This window comes from Diaphorina citri, unplaced genomic scaffold, assembly GCF_000475195.1.
Source record: "Diaphorina citri unplaced genomic scaffold, Diaci psyllid genome assembly version 1.1 scaffold40, whole genome shotgun sequence".
NCBI lineage: Eukaryota > Metazoa > Arthropoda > Insecta > Hemiptera > Psyllidae > Diaphorina > Diaphorina citri.
In genome coordinates this window covers 379,401-395,166 of record NW_007377477.1, presented here as the reverse complement: position 1 = coordinate 395,166, position 15,766 = coordinate 379,401, and the positions used below count along the sequence as shown (strand labels likewise).

Below are 15,766 nucleotides of genomic sequence, written 5' to 3'. Positions count from 1 at the left end.
ACCAAAGGTGCAGGTGATTTCTTTCTTAACCTGCTGGTTTACTGCTCTTAACCACTAATCCACACAGGTGATCTACGATCTACCTTTGTAAATAATTACCTATTTGGTAAATAATGAGCTTTTAATATTTACAAAAATCTATGAACAATGTATTGCACCAATAACCGATAATTGATTTTTTTTTTCTAAATTATTAAATTTGTTCGGTTCAAATTCCAGTCAGTACCTGAAAATTACTAAATTCCATCAAGTTATGGTCTACTTGTACTTGTTATGTTGTTATTTGTAATATCGGTACTGAACACTGGAAATGCTTCAAAATCTTCTGCTTCTTCTTTTAGTCCACTTATCTTCAGGTCTTCTTGTTGTCGTTGGAATGTTAAGTTTTCTGGTAGTTTTTAAGTCCTTCCTCTCTGGAATGCAAATTTCCTGTTGAATTTGAATTTCGTTAATCACAAATCCCTTTCTTGCCAAAACAATTGAAGGCACTCCTCTGCCCTGAACACATCGAGGTTCTCAGGAGTATCACTTGCTCTTGCTGTCGTAAAGCAATTGTAGTAACTGAGCTCTTGTGGTAAGGGAGTGCCCTGGGTAAACCGTACTTGTGGTAAACAACTGTTTTACTAAATGTTGTAAAACAGCTATAGTAACGGGCGCGTATGGACTATGAAAACAGAGTTCCCTTCTGTCCATCCCTTCTTCCAGTAAATGATGTAGCGAAAACAACTACAGTAACTGAGCTCTTCTGGACATAATGATTGACGAATGGCTCGGGATCTCAACCTTTTTGAGGTCCCATTGTTTTCAACTTCGTTAGAGGCCCATCTTAGGTATAGGGGCAAACAGCCCCAAAGGATGGGGCTGTTTGCCTGGATGACTACTACAAAATGTTCGAGTTTGCCCTCTACGAATTCAACTTCTTGAGGCCCTTTTCAACCCAGTCAAGGTTCTCAAACCCTAATTAATCGAGTTGCAGCACTTTGAAGGATCACTTGCTGACGAGATCTTCAACCTGTGGAGGTCTTTTCCAATCAGTCGAAGTCTAGACAACTTGAGACCTTTTCAGCCAAATTAAGCTCTCATCGACTCTCGAACTCGAACCCTCATCACTCGAGTTGTAGAGCTTTGAAAGATCACTTGCTGACGATGTATTTTCGAATCAGTCAAGGTCTTAACAACTTGAGGCCTTTTCAGCCAAGTTTAAAAGGTCCCGCAACTTTCGCAATCCTTTTTTTTTTTTTTAAGTAAGTTACGAGGTGAAATCCTCAATAAAATTAAGGTATCGACATTGAAATGGCATTGACCTTGCATTAAAGATGTTTGATAGAGGGAATTGTAACGGCTCATCGTCCCGAAATCGGAAAGAGAGAAGGAAGACAGGATAGGAGAAAGCCAGCCGTTCTGAGAACGAATCCATCTTTGATTGTCCACATTGTTGGCAGACTTGGCTCTATTTTCAATGGCAAAATTGTTGGTATTGAAAATTCCCAAAGTCATTTTGTCTCGAATTCTTTTCTCGTGTGTGTACATTTTTCACTAATTCTACTAGGCTTTGTCTTCAGCTCTTGGTACGTCACTGGTTATTCCACTAAAACTAGTAAAAAACTAGAATTGACTATCTAGTATCTCTGTATCTACCTATCTACTTCTAGTTGTTTTCCTTTTGACGCTCGTTGTAATTCTGGTCCTTGTTCCTTGTTCAGGCAAAATCAGGGGCGTTCAAAGCCTAACCAGGCCTCGGGGCTGACTCCAACTATGGCCCCCTCCTTGCAACAATGTTTTTCAAACAATAATAGAATAATACTAAGTATAAGTACCAGTAGCTTGTTGCTGGTGGTGCTTTGGTTGGTGTTGTTGTTGTTGTAGCGGCTTTAGGTTTATGGTCTCTAGTATCTAGCCATGTTTAAATAGCTCGTTCTGAACCGCAGCGCAGCGCAGTCAGCCATCGCATTTCGTTGGGACTTGTGCTTGTTCTTTTGACGCTCCTTCTTGGAGAGAGAACCGGTGATTCTGAGCCCCCTTCAGGAGCCTGGGCGGCCCGAGGCGAATGGGACCAGACAACCCCCCCTCTTCCCCCGTGACCGGCCGGCGGCCCTTGGTAAAAAGGCCAACTGGAACCGTATAATCACCCCCACCCTCTGTGGACGGCCCTTGGTAGAATTCTAGTTCTTGCATAGGCAAATTCTTGTTCTTCCATAACTTTAATTGTCTAATGGTTATTAAAATCTGGTTTTTCGTGCTGGTAAAATTTAATCCTTGCATAGGTAAAAAATTCTAGTTCTTTCACAAATAGTTCGGTTAAAATCAGGTTTTTTTGATAGATTGGCATAACTACGCGGATATGCATTGATTTATTTCTAGACAAAAAATTACCATTGGAAAATCACATTGACTTTGGCATTGAAGTTGAAGTGGTGCGTAAATTTGTAAATTACCATATGTAGTGCCAGTAAAGCAGCGCGCACAGCGCACACTCATACGTTCCGAAAGTAGTCCGTCGGAAAGTATGAAAGCAGCCACTCTCAGACTGTCTGATTGATCTGATTTTGTCCGACCTATGTCTGTCAGGCAGTCAGAGTGGTCGCCCTAAGAGTGTGTACCTAACTCTATACTTTTGAGCTGCTTGACTCTGACTAGCGTCCCCGTAAAACAATGTCTTTTGTATTTGAAGTAATCTACTTCTTCAGAGATGAAGTAAAATTGGACCCATCATCCTTTAGGGCTGTCTGTCCCTTTACGTTAGCCTCTGGGTTGGCTTTTTGTGTATGGAGTTAACCTGCCCTAATACTAAACTTATAGTGTGATTGGAAAGCACAAACCGTGATTGGAGAGTGGGACCCAAATATAGCGTGATTCGAAAGCGCTACATTTCTCAAAACTCGATTTTCGTTTGTTTATCCTTCTTGAAAAGAACCATCAGTTGTGGAATTGTTGTCGAAACCCAAAACGTTCTGCAAATAGTGCCAAGTATTGAGTGTAGTGAACTCAAATCTGGAGTATTTGTAAATTTACTACTATGAAATTTTATCCAAGTATTTACTACTATGTTGATTTCATAGTCTACTGTAACACGAGAGGGACTGTGAATTACCCGACCTCTTTGGATCTGGTTTTAACCTCGGTGGTTGGTGTGTGGACTTTGGATCTGGAGGTTGGTGGTCCGAGTCCAAGTCAAGTCTGAAAATTTATCAAGGTAGGTATACAATTAAGTGGGGAATGACATTTGTGACAAGCACTCATACTTAAGACAGTCGAAATTCCTTGCCGGTTCCGAAAAGTCCATATTTTTGGTGACCGAAACCGGTCGTAATAAGAAGGGGAAATAAATAAATATGTTTTATGAAAAGTGGTAATTAAATTAAGTTTAAAGTAGGGGAATTAAAAACTAAAGGTTTTTAAATAATGATACAATATTTTATTTAATTACAAGTCTTTTATTTTATACAGTAGCAAATTAAAACTAAATAATAGTAATACTAATAATAAGATAACAACATTAGGTAACTTTGTGTTTTGATTTAAAATATGTATCGATCGCAAAATTATTTATTGCAATGGTGGTGATTCTTTTCTGTTTGAAATTTGAACTGAATCTATTTATTGCAAAAATGGCGATTTTTCGCCAAGGGTAATCAAATATTCATTTTGCAAAAAAACTTATTGTAATGATATTATTCTCTTATGCTTTATTTTCCTGTTTATTAAAACTCTGAATTTCTCTGCAAATACATAACTGGGGGTAATTATGACAAATCTCGTAAAACACAGAATTAGATTCGTATAATACATTAAGACCCATGAAAACCGTGAAAATATTGAAGATCACCCCTCATTGAGTTTTAATGACTCTACCAGAAATAAGGAAAGTAATAACAAAGTAATAAAAAAACTGTTTAAGCAAAATCTCAGTCAATGGTTCAATAAAAGTATGCCAGATCTTCTCCAAGCAGCCCACGACAAGAATGAATTAGCCATCATGATTGCCAGCGTTCAGTAGAATATGGCACCAAAAGAAGAAGAAGACTCTCTTTTATCACCCTCCAGGTTGAGGCTGTAAAGGTGTTGAGAGTCAGTGCTCTTAATCACTGACCACCAAAGGTGCAGGTGATTTCTTTCTTAACCTGCTGGTTTACTGCTCTTAACCACTAATCCACACAGGTGATCTACGATCTACCTTTGTAAATAATTACCTATTTGGTAAATAATGAGCTTTTAATATTTACAAAAATCTATGAACAATGTATTGCACCAATAACCGATAATTATTTTTATTTTTTTAAATTATTAAATTTGTTCGGTTCAAATTCCAGTCAGTACCTGAAAATTACTAAATGCCATCAAGTTATGGTCTACTTGTACTTGTTATGTTGTTATTTGTAATATCGGTACTGACCACCGGAAATGCTTCAAAAGCTTCTGATTCTACTTTTAGTCCACTTATCTTCAGTCTTCTTGTTGTCGTTGGAATGTTAAGTTTTCTGGTAGTTTTTAAGTCCTTCCTCTCAAGAATGCAAATTTCCTGTTGAATTAGAATTTCGGTTATCACAAATCCCTTTCTTGCCAAAACAATTGAAGGCACTCCTCCTCCCTGAACACATCGAGGTTTTCAGGAGTAACTTGCTCTTGCTGTCGTAAAGCAATTGTAGTAACTGAGCTCTTGTGGTAAGGGAGTGCCCTGGGTAAACCGTAAGAGAGTACTTGTGGTAAACAACCGTTTTACTAAATGTTGTAAAACAGCTGTAGTAACGGGCTCATGTGGAAACAGAGTTCCCTTCTGTCTATCCCTTCTTCCAGTAAATGATGTAGCGAAAACAACTACTCACTACTGTAGTAACTAAGCTCTTCTGGACAGTCATAATGATTGACGAATGGCTCGGGATCTCAACCTTTTTGAGGTCCCATTGTTTTCAACTTCGTTAGGGGCCCATCTGGGGCTTAGGTGTAGGGGCAAACAGCCCCAAAGGATGGGGCTGGGCTGTTTGCCTGGATGACTACTACAAAATGTTCGAGTTTGCCCTCTACGAATTCAACTTCGTTAAGGCCCTTTTCAACCCAGTCAAGGTTCTCAAACCCTTATTAATCGAGTTGCAGCACTTTGAAGGATCACTTGCTGACGAGATCTTCAACCTGTGGAGGTCTTTTCCAATCAGTCGAAGTCTAGACAACTTGAGACCTTTTCAGCCAAATTAAGCTCTCATCGACTCTCGAACTCGAACCCTCATCACTCGAGTTGTAGAGCTTTGAAAGATCACTTGCTGACGATGTATTTTCGAATCAGTCAAGGTCTTAACAACTTGAGGCCTTTTCAGCCAAATTGAGCTTCGTTGCTGTCGAGGTCTTTAGCAACTTGGATCACTTGCTGACGAGATCTTCAACCTGTGGAGGTCTTTTCCAATCAGTCGAAGTCTAGACAACTTGAGACCTTTTCAGCCAAATTGAGCTCTCATCAACCCTCGAACTCGAACCCTCATCACTCGAGTTGTAGAGCTTTGAAAGATTTGCTGACGAGGTCTTTTCGAATCAGTCAAGGTCTTAACAACTTGAGGCCTTTTCAGCCAAATTGAGCTTCGTTGCTGTCGAGGTCTTTAACAACTGGGTTGAGGCCTTTTCAGCCAAATTGAGCTTTCATCGAACCCCCATCAATCGAGTTGTAGAGCTTTGAAGGATCCGTTGCTGGTGATGGAATCTCGTTTCCTGAGGATCTTGTATTGCCCGTAGTATCCGTCATTGATCCTCCAACTCTCGAACATTTTGTAGTAATCTTCCAGAGCCTCCATTTTCTCCTTCGCTTGCACTGGAAAGGAGAACAAAGGGACAAATATGAGTTTTCATAGCGAAAGCTTAACTCCATACACAAAAAGCCCACTCTGAGGCTTAGATATAGGGGCCACTGCCCTGATGGCTTAAGCTTATACAAATCTTTCTTTTCGAAAACCTTTCCAGCGTCCCAAAGCACAACTTTTGATTCTGGTATAAATAGCTCATGCTTTAAGGGAATTTAGTTAAAAATTAGATCATGTATTCATAGGCCTGGTTTTTTACAAGCTGGATTCCTGAAAGGGATGCCCTTGTATTGTTCAGGAGGTACAAAAATGAAATTTATTATGGTAGCTGAATCAACCACATGAGCTCTGGGTTTTTTCGGCTCCACTCAGGCTGGCTGAAGAGTAGCCTGTCGCCGAATGGAGGGTAAATCCCCCATTATATAAGCCTTCTATTATACAGTGACGTTAAACCAGTATAAAACAATATAGCGAGGTGAAATCCTCAATAAAATTAAGGTATCGACATTGAAATGGCATTGACCTTGCATTAAAGATGTTTGATAGAGGGAATTGTAACTGCTTATCGTCCCGAAATCGGAAAGAGAGAAAGAAGACAGGATAGGAGAAAGCCAGCCGTTCTGAGAACGAATTCATCTTTGATTGTCCACATAGTTGGCAGACTTGGCTCTATTTTCAATGGCAAAATTGTAGGTATTGAAAATTTCCAATGTCATTTTGTCTCGAATTCTTTTCTCGTGTGTGTACATTTTCCACTAATTCTACTAGGCTTTGTCTTGAGCTATTGGTACGTCACTGGTTATTCCACTAAAACTAGTAAAAAACTAGAATTGACTATCTAGTATCTCTTTATCTACTTCTAGGTGTTTTCCTTTTGACGCTCGTTGTAATTCTGGTCCTTGTTCCTTGTTCGAGCAAAATCAGGGGCGTTCAAAGCCTAACCAGGCCTCGGGGCTGACTCCAACTATGGCCCCCTCCTTGCAACAAGTTTTTTCAAACAATAATAGAATAATACTAAGTATAAGTACCAGTAGCTTGTTGTTGGTGGTGCTTTGGTTGGTGTTGTTGTTGTAGCGGCTGAATATTTATTTATTGTGTTTCAGTATACAACATTGTATGTGCACAAATATTAAAAAAAAAAAAAAACAATGGTCTCTAGTATCTAGCCATGTTTAAATAGCTCGTTCTGAACTCAGACTAAACATATGGCTGACTTTGCAATGAAGGTGTTAAAGTCTTCAGCAGAACTGGGCCCACCTCCTTGTTATAAATACGTATGGTTTAATATGACGTATGGTTTAATATTAATCCACATTGATAAATTTCATAACATGACTTGGACTGGAACCACCAACCTTTAGATCCGAAGTCCACCGTGCTACTACAGTACTACACCATTGAGACTAGTGGAATAGAATAGAATATACCTTGATTATCCTGCTGGGATAGGACTGAAAAGTCCCTTTAACCAAGGTCTTATATATTTTGACATATTATGGGGAGTACATTTTACAATTAGGTAAATTAAACACCCTGATTAAATTTAAAAAAAAAAAAGACTACACTGCATTCTGCACTAAGTTGGCAAAACCAAAGGCGCTCGCCTGGTAAACAGGAGGGCGTGGGTTCAATCCCAGCCAAGGTATGGAATTTTATCCTCATATAATTTGAGAGTGCTGGAGTAAAGGGACTTATCAGTCCTATGCGAGCAGTATAAATAAGCACTATTATTATTATAATAATAGTAGTAGCCTACTGCTGGAGTAAAGGGACTTTTCAGTCCTATGCGAGCAGTATAAATAAGCACTATTATTACCTATTATTATCAGCATCCGCATTAGGCGGGAATCGAACCCGCAACCTATCGCTTGACAAGGCAGACGCGCTATCTTTCAAGAGTAGTAGCCTACTGCTGGAGTAAAGGGACTTTTCAGTCCTATGCGAGCAGTATAAATAAGCACTATTATTATTATTATTATTATTAGCACTATTATTATTTCTCAAATTTCAAAAGACACCAACGGCCAGTCTGGTCAGCTTGGAGGGTAGCGCATCTGCCTTGAAAGAGCCAGGTCGTGAGCGATTGCCGCTCGGGACAAGCTTTATCCTAAGCAGATAAGGTTCGTTCTCCAAATGACAACTGTACTGCTCTTCTGCCTCGAATATCTTGGGGTTCTCAGGAGAGTCACTCAATAATACGTTTGCTCATCAGTATTTCTCCTATCCTGTCATCCTCTCTTGGATTTTAGGACGTTAAGACCTCCTCTGTTAAGGTGATTCCACACATAGTCGACCGGCCGCCGATCGATGTCGACTGAACCGTTCACACTGCCTCGACAACATAGATTTATCTCGTCGACCTTTAAAGTTAGTCGACCGGCCGCCGATCGATGTCGACTGAACCGTTCACACTGCCTCGACAACATAGATTTATCTCGTCGATCGACGGCCGGTTTTAATTTGCAATATTTACAACCGCGTCTTCTTTATGGCCAATATTATTCATTACCTCATAAAAAATCCTCTCTTGGCTAGGACAGACAAGAAATTAAGCATAGACCAAGGAATCAAGCATAAGCTGCATAAGTAATAAGCGTATTAAGCATACCCGAGGACTCTTTACCTTTGTGACAAATGGCCACTTGGAGGATTTTTGCAATCCTGCTTTAGGATATAGGAGATTAATCATAGGTTGCAAAATGGACTATCTCAGAGAAAGTTTTTGTATTAGCTTTATGGCAAATCATGGTTAGGATAAGGTGGTGCCTTGGTTCCACAGTCACTCTGCTGAATATTAAACATCAGCTCATGATAGTGACAGTGATAGTGCCTATTTATACTGCTCGAATAGGACCACAATAGTACCTAGGTGGCTAAGAAGATAAGAAGAAAAAGAAAAATAAAAAAATAAAGAAATGAGTAGTAAGAGCTGGGTATGAGTAGTAGGGTTGCCAGATCATTTTCAGCCCAAAACGGGACAAGCGACTATGTTTGGACACACCTTTAAAATTCCCTGTATCAAACCTTTTCAGAAAAAAACTTTGTTCGCTTACCAAATCGTTGAGTGACTTCTTCAGAAGGGGTCGGACGAGTTGGTAGATCTTCTCCAGGACTGGATTTACGTTGAGCATATGTATTTCTAGCAGCTTGATTGTGTGGCCGTTCTGAAATCAAAGAAATATAACTTAGCATCAAACAAAATGAAACTTCGTAATAGAGTGTTCGTAGCAACTGTAAATTGGTAACAGAGAGTAAACCTGGTAATAGAGCGTCAATTCTTAAAAGATTGGTGCCTCGGCAAGATGTCAAAAATGTGCCCTTGTTAACAGAGGAGTCAAAAAATGGACAATTGAGGGCAATAGCCAGCAGCAACTACCCCGTTTCAAACACCCTAGAGGACAGATTGGAGAGAACAACTTACAGAGAGGTGTCAAAATAACCACTTTCGCCAACTCCCGAAGAAGGTTGTTCCACCCCAAAGTGGTGACGTAATGTATAAGTTCTCACTTTCCTCGTCTGATAACGATCACCTCATGGTGTTGGTCATACTATCTGCAAGGTGAACCAGTTGGAAGAGCAGCCTGAAGTGAGCTGCCTTCACTGTTAATTACCTCCGAGAGGCAATTAGTGATATACAGGGAGGTCTAAGTCACAAACATTCTGAAGAGGTTTGATATAGGGTACTTTAACATCGCATCGTTCCCAAATCCAATAGAATCTTTTCTTTAAAGGTTTGATAGGGGGAACTGTAACTACTAAGGTCTTGTCGTCCCGAAAGTGAATAGAGAAGAATGGCAGGATAGCAGCCGAGCCGGTCCGAGAACTTTTCGGTTAAGGATAAAATTCGCTCCGGGCGGGAATCGAATCCGCTAACAAGGCTTTGCTGATTAATTCTTGGTGAAGCGTGTCTCGTGTACCGAACTTGAAAACCGGTAGAAGTCAGTGAATTTGAATTTTTTCCTTTTGGTAGACACCGTACTTCATAATTTGTATGGGTGTCAAAATACTTAAGGGGGTGTCAAAATACTTAAGGGCGACCTTTCCTATTCTGTTCGCATCAATTGGCATAGGGGGAACTGTAACTACTAAGGTCTTGTCGTCCCGAAAGTGAATAGAGAAGAATGGCAGGATAGCAGCCGAGCCGGTCCGAGAACGAACCTTTTCGGTTAAGGATAAAATTCGCTCCGGGCGGGAATCGAATCCGCTAACTAGGCTTTGCTGATTAATTCTTGGTGAAGCGTGTCTTGTGTACCGCACTTGAAAAACGGGAGAAGTCAGTGAATTTGAATTTTTTCCTTTTGGTAGACACCGTACTTCATAATTTGTATTGGTGTCAAAATACTTAAGGGGGTGTCAAAATACTTAAGGGCGACCTTTCCTATTCTGTTCGTTCGTATTTTCCAAAGGACAACCGAAGTCCGGACACCCTGTACATATTTATCTTAATGATGCCCTAAGAACAACACATGGAAAAAGGTCATTATGGAGAAGTTTAATTGCCCAAATACATAACTGGGGGTAATTATGACAAATCTCGTATAACACAGAATTAGATTCGTATAACACACTAAGACCCATGAAAACCGTGAAAATATTGAAGATCACCCCTCATTGAGTTTTAATGACTTTACCAGAAATAAGGAAAGTAATAACAAAGTAATAAAGAACTGTTTAATTTTCTTTACGGCCTTGACTTAAGGTGGGAAAATGATGGGACGACCTCTAGAGGTTGTACCTGAAGATGTTCTATCAAGGTATCGAGATAACTTGGCTATAGGTATCTTGGCCATATGACTCTATGAGCTTATGAGTAGGGCCATCTGATATTTTTAAGCCCGCCCCATGTCTGCGACGACCTGATTAGATCTTTTGTGACTTTCATGGACCTTTTCCGCTGTACCTGATAGTGCTGCCCTAAAAGATTTTAAACTTTTGACGAAGGCTATAGTTCTGTTAGGACTTTTTTTTTGGACTTCCATAGGTGTTGTATGTAATTATTATGGGAAATTAGGGCCGCTCGAACTCGAACCTGCGGTCTTTTGATTGCCATCTAACTTACCTCATCTACATTGCCTCCGTCCTTGACGTTGACTGTTTTGTGGTTGTCCAAATAGAATGGTAGAATGTCCATGCCAATCTGAAAATAGAAAATGAAATATTGTGGAAAAGGATGGATACATGCAGAATAGGACCACGACGATCAGTCCCTCCAATAAAGCATCTTTTTCCAGTTCCTACTCTACAATGGTAACTGAAACGGCTGACTTCTTCCAATAAATAATCAGTTTTTAGCGCTAAAACACGTTTTGAAGCCTCTGGAGCCTAAATCTAAAGTTTCAGCCTTGGGTCCGTGTGTCTGTTTGTAAACACAATCCTCTACAACCTGCAACTACCTGAAAATGGCTACTTGGTGTGTGGCGTATAATATCTCTAGTAGCACAGGCTGTCAAACTATTAGACTTGCGGGGCGGAGCATTACCCCGAAGAGACATTCCCCACAAAAAGTTAGACACAAGCTTATTCAAATAAAGCAAAAATTTATCAATCAATCAATATTCAATATCTCCAGAACGGTCTGATCTAGAAACTTCAAACATTGTGACGAACTTACGTGCGCGAAATGGAACAGATAGTTTTCTAGTTATTTCCAGTCTTGTTTGACCTATTATAGGCAGCCCAGAGCTTATTAATAGTAGAATATTATGCATGGCTTATTAATTTGCCTATGTACGTTGTTATGGGCTGACGCTACAAGCTGCATTTTACCTGATTTAGTGATAATCTGCACTTTCCTGATTTAGTGATAATCTGCATTTACCTGATTTAGTGATAATCTGCATTTACCTGATTTAGTGATAATCTGCATTTTACCTGATTTAGTGATAATCTGCATTTACCTGATTTCGCACCATCACGGTAATGTTTAGTGAGTTTAGTCCATTGAGTATGCTTCGTTGCTTCTGTATACAGGGTCTATTGTTCACAAAGATAGACTCCTCCCCATATACGTTATGCCGGCCACTCACAGTCACACCGTCTGACAGACCCGGATATGACCTAGGTCTGTCAGACAGTCAGAACTTGTGTGGCGGACAAAGCTCTGTCAGTCGGTCTGAGCATGACTGGCTGGCCTTGAAGTTTTTTTTTTAATTATTATTTTCATTCTTTTCACTATTTTCAGTGGGCTACTAGTCTACTACTCAGTGAGTCAAATCCTAAAACATGTAACTCACTCTTCAACTCCCTATACTCTACCCATAGGGAGTTAGGATCTAACTCATTGACTGAGTAGTTCACCGAAAAGAGTAGTTCTTTTGTATAACTCACTATTCACACACATCTCTAAATTAAACCCTTCAATAATAACAAAATTGAGCAAGATTTAACCACCCTCGGTATGAAATTTTATATGTCACGGTCATAAAGCACACATAGTGGATATAGTGTATACTCGTATGTAGTGGATAGTGTGAAAAATTTATATAGAATTGTTTGCCTGCGTGCCTTGGTTGGGCGTGGTGGTCAAGACGCTCACCTGGTAATTGGTAAAGGGTGTCTACATGGTAAATGTGTGTTGAATCCCGGCAGTCGTGTCTACAATCTGATTGGTTGATTTCAAAAAAATCAGCCAATCAGATTGCTTTACTCCGAGAGTTAAACCTAAACGAAGTTTAAACTTTGAATCCCGGCAGTCGTGTCTACAATCTGATTGGTTGATTTCAAAAAAATCAGCCAATCAGATTGCTTTACTCCGAGAGTTAAACCTTAACGAAGTTTGAACTCACATTGTGGCCCCGGACATTAGTGCTTTATTTTAGACTGTATTCAGAAGTCCCATTACGATAGTAGTTTAATAGAGCACATCTTTGATGGAAGTTGGTTATATGGCTATGTATGAACTATGAAGAAATAAATAATTAAAAACTGGATTTCGTGTTGCCAATTTCAGTGTTATACATATTTTTTGGCAACATAATCGAAAAAAGTCTTCAATGAATAACCAAAAAACAATTTTAGTGTAACATTTTGGCATAATCGGAAAAAGTCTTCAAAACACAAAATTTGGTTTAAGAAAATCACAGTTAATTCCTTTATTATTAGGTATTTTGTTTATTATTTTTTTTGGCGGACATTAGTGCTTTATTTTAGACTGTATTCAGAAGTCCCATTACGATAGCAGTTTAATAGAGCACATCATTGATGGAAGTTGGTTATGTATGAACTATGTAGAAATAAATAATTAAAAACTGGATTTCTTGTTGCCAATTTCAGTGTTATATTTTTTGGCAACATAATCGAAAAAAGTCTTCAATGAATAACCAAAAAACTGGATTATTTATTCTGTGTTTGCCAATTTTAGTGTAATATTTTGGCATAATCGGAAAAAGCCTTCAAAACACAAAATTTGGTTTAAGAAAATCACAGTTAATTCCTTTATTAATAGGTATTTTGTTTATTATTTTTTGGCAATATCGAAAAAAGTTGAAGACCTGAAGTGGGAAAAATTGGTAAAAAAAAACTGCTAGCAAGGTGTTGACAAGGTGCCTTCAGTGTCATTAAAGTTTAGCCTCCGCTTAGACTAGGCAGTCCTCTGACAGACTTGTTAGTCTAGGTCAGTGGTAAGACCTTGAACTTCTTGTCAAGGGAACAGAGATAAGTGGATTTATTGGATAATTGGATTTATTAGTTGATCAATTCATCACCATAAATAAGTTCACCAGATTATTCAAAATCAAATCATTTAGAGCACATCAGATACACAAATACAGTCCTTTGATGATGATTTAAGAAGTGAAATGGTCATATGTCCCATAGAATACACGTGTGAAATGTGAGATCTGTCTTGGGCACTTCTTATCGTACAAGAAATGCTTGCTCCTTTTGACAAATTGTTTTCGGTCCTAGAGTATGTGAAAAATTCCTTCCATTATCAGAAGCTACTCTGTCATCTCTCTTGAGGCGGGAAAAGATTTAGACCAAGGTCTGTCAGACTGTCTGAGAGACCTTGGTCTTAGCGTGAGTGGGGGGCATTACTTGACTTGGTATCTTTGTGTTCCCCATGTGTCCCCCTGTGATGTAATATGTGTTCCCCATCTTGGTAATCAAGTATGTCAAAATACATGGGACCTTGTTTAGACTGCTGGGATAAAGGGACTTTTTAGTCTCATTCGAGCAGGACAAACAAGGTATGTTCTATTCTATTTGCCCTGCCTAAGGCTAGCCACTCACTATCAGGTATACCTGACAGGCAGACCTGATCAGGTATCAAGTATGTCAAAATACATGGGACCTTGTTTAGACTGCTGGGATAAAGGGACTTTTTAGTCTCATTCGAGCAGGACAAACAAGGTATATTCTATTCTATTTGCCCTGCCTAAGGCTAGCCACTCACTATCAGGTATACCTGACAGGCAGACCTGGTCAGGTGTACCTGATAGTGAGTGGCTGGCCTAAGCTTTCCATTCTTACCTGATACAGGCGGGTACTGGGGCTGCGTTCGGATCCATTCTTGCAGTATCCGAATGTCCTCCCTCTTCAGCTGTAAATCCTTCTTGTATTCATCCTCGTCTGTATTCAGACGAACGGACTTGATCACCATGATGCCTCCTCTGTCTCTTTCAGTCCTGGAAGGAAAAATTCGCTTGGTTAGTTCAGATCGATAATGTTTGACGGAAGTTAGAAACAAGGAAAGTGGGAATATAAAGGGGCAATCAAAGGTAAATCAAGAGAGTATGGTGGACGGGCTTTGTTCTAGGATAGAACGATAATGGTTATGTACGATTTAGTTAAATTTATATATATAAATGGACATGTGTTGCAAATGAGTTATCACCTATTACCATGTGTTGCAAATTAGTTATTGCCAGCTGCAGGAGTAGCCGCGCCCCAGATCGGTAGAAAATGCCTACCATTATATATGTGTAATTAGTAATTACAATAATTATGTAAATGGTAAACACGAGAGAAAGGGCAGAATTATGCTATTCCTAAGACACTCTAAGTGACAGGGATCTGTAGGAGTCGATTGGCTTGGAACACATCACATGCCTTCAGACAGACTTCAGACATACCTACTCCGTTTGTTAAGGGTCTAAGTTTACCTTACCCTTGGGATCAATTCAATTTGAAGGAACCATTTACTGATGAAAATTTGTAATGAAGCAGCGAGCTTCTAACTCAACCACAGAATCAACTGATCTTTTCTTTGAGTGTTAAGTCTTTCAAATATTTTACCAGGGAAGTCTTGAATGTTCCTAGACTGTGTGAGTCGCTTATATCCCTATGAAGATGATTCTTTTGTCCATCTGCAGATCTTCTTGACTCTTTCCTCTTTTACTGCCTCTTCCTTTTCTTCCTCCTCTTTCTTCTTCTTCTCCTTCCTCCTTCTCCTCCTCTTCTTCTTCTTCTTCTTCTTCCTCCTCCTCTTTCTTCTTCTTCCTCCTTCTCCTCCTTCTTTCTCGTCCCCTCCTCCTTCTTCTCTCTCGTCCTCTTTTTCTTCCTCTTTTCAAGTTCATGTTTCTTCTTTTAAACATAACTCGTTTTTTATCAACTCTGTGGGCAAGTATATCTGTTTCCACAATCTTGTTCTCACTAGTCACCGCTTGTGGTTTGTTCTTCACTTATTTTTCCGTGTTTCATCTCTCTATCTATTCTGTTCTATATTCTATTCTATCCTATTATATTCTATCTCGTGATCTCTCACATTAGCTTCATGTTCGTATCTGTGAATTCTGTGACCTTCACTTTCAAAATCATACAAGCAATTTCCTCGGCCATGTTTTCTGCTACTATCTCATCTAGTCTGTGCTTATTCTATTCTATGTGTATATTATGCTCATTGTAGGTTTGCATAATAACATGATTCTAGTTTTACAGAAAAATAATATGTTCACCAAGCTCATGAATCACATGATTTTTCTCTTGTTGTAGTTTGCATTGTTTTTGAAGACATGATTTGTGTTATTATTGTTATTGGTGTTGTT

General features: G+C 39.3%; 1 long non-coding RNA gene across 1 annotated transcript; it reads right to left on the bottom strand.

Annotated features, from left to right (window-relative positions):
* Positions 1-188: 188 nt before the first annotated feature.
* On the bottom strand, positions 189-5,584 carry LOC113469119. Its single transcript, XR_003392640.1, has 2 exons — positions 5,377-5,584; positions 189-1,012 (listed from the first exon to the last, which is right to left on the bottom strand). It is a non-coding gene; the product is annotated as an uncharacterized LOC113469119 (long non-coding RNA).
* Positions 5,585-15,766: the final 10,182 nt, after the last annotated feature.